Here is a 1,385-nt window from a genome sequence, read left to right as displayed (position 1 = left end):
CTACTTTTTAAAATATATGTTGGGCCACATTAGTCCCTTGCTTAAAATCTCCCAGTGGTTTACCTTTCATTTTGCTTGGAAAAATAAAAATACAATATATACGATACCATAATAATAAAGAATGATAAAATCCAGCAGCTTTGTCCTGTCCTCTGAGGCCCTGTGTGCTTGGCCCCTGCCTCCTCCGCAGTCCCACCTTGAGCCATCTTTCCCTTTACCCACATTCGGATCTTTTTCAGTTCCTAGAATACATTGAATTTTTTTCTCATGGCCTTTTTACATGGTGTTCCCTCTTCCTAGGATTCTCTTCTTGCTCTTCACGGTACTGCTTCCTTTTTATTCTTCAATTGAAGTGCCATCTCCTCAGGGAAGCCTCCCCTGACTGCTCCATCTAAGGTCTCCTTATTCTTGGTCTCAGCATCCAGTTTATCTCCTCCATGGCTATCACCATCTGGAATTACATATTTCTGTGTTCATTGTTTTTTGTCTCTGGACCTCTCTTGACGAGATTAGGGCTCTGACCCAGTCTGAGGTTAGGAGACAGCTGGCACTTCTTAGGATGAGACAAGTGGATTCTATGCCCTCATTCATCCTTTCAGAATAACCTTGATTAGGAGCACAGACTCTGGGCCCAGACTGCCTGGTTTGCAGACCAACTCTGCCTCTTCCTAGCTCCACCACCTTGGACAAGTTATTTCACCTTTTTTTTTTTTGAGACAGAGTTTTGCTCTGTCTCCCAAGCTGGAGTGCAGTGATGTGATCATGGCTCCCTGTAACTCCCAGGTTCAAGTGATTCTCCTGCCTCAGCCTCCTGAGTGTCTGGGATTACAGGCATGAGCCACCACACCCCACTAATTTTTGTATTTTTAGTAGAGACAGAGTTTCACTATGTTGGCCAGGCTGGTCTCAAACTCCTGACCTCAAGTGATCCACCTGCCTCGGCCTCCCAAAGTGCTGGGATTATAGGTGTGGGCCACTGGGCCCTGCCCAAGTTATTTCACCTTTCTGTACCTCAGTTTCCTCATATGTAAAATGGAAATTTAGTAGACCTCACCTCACAGAAGTCTTGGGAGAAATCAGTGAGCTGTTAGAGGAGTGTTTGGCACAAAGTAAATACCACGTAAGTGTTCACTATCATTCATTCATTCATTCAATTAAACCTCAACTCTCTAACCACAGTCTCCTATCCTTTCAGCCCATGTACTCACAAGCTCTTTGAAAACAATTCTAAATCGGGTGTGGTGGCTCACACCTGTAATCCCAGAACTTTGGGAGGCTGAGGCGGGAGGATCACTTGAAGCCAGAAGTTCGAGACCAGCCTGGGCAGCCCAGGAGATTGAGGCTGCAGTGAGCCATGGTTGTACCACTGCACTCTAGGCTGGGTG

This window comes from Colobus angolensis, unplaced genomic scaffold (genome assembly GCF_000951035.1).
Source record: "Colobus angolensis palliatus isolate OR3802 unplaced genomic scaffold, Cang.pa_1.0 Scaffold4, whole genome shotgun sequence".
Lineage (NCBI taxonomy): Eukaryota > Metazoa > Chordata > Mammalia > Primates > Cercopithecidae > Colobus > Colobus angolensis.
This window is presented reverse-complemented; position numbering follows the sequence as displayed.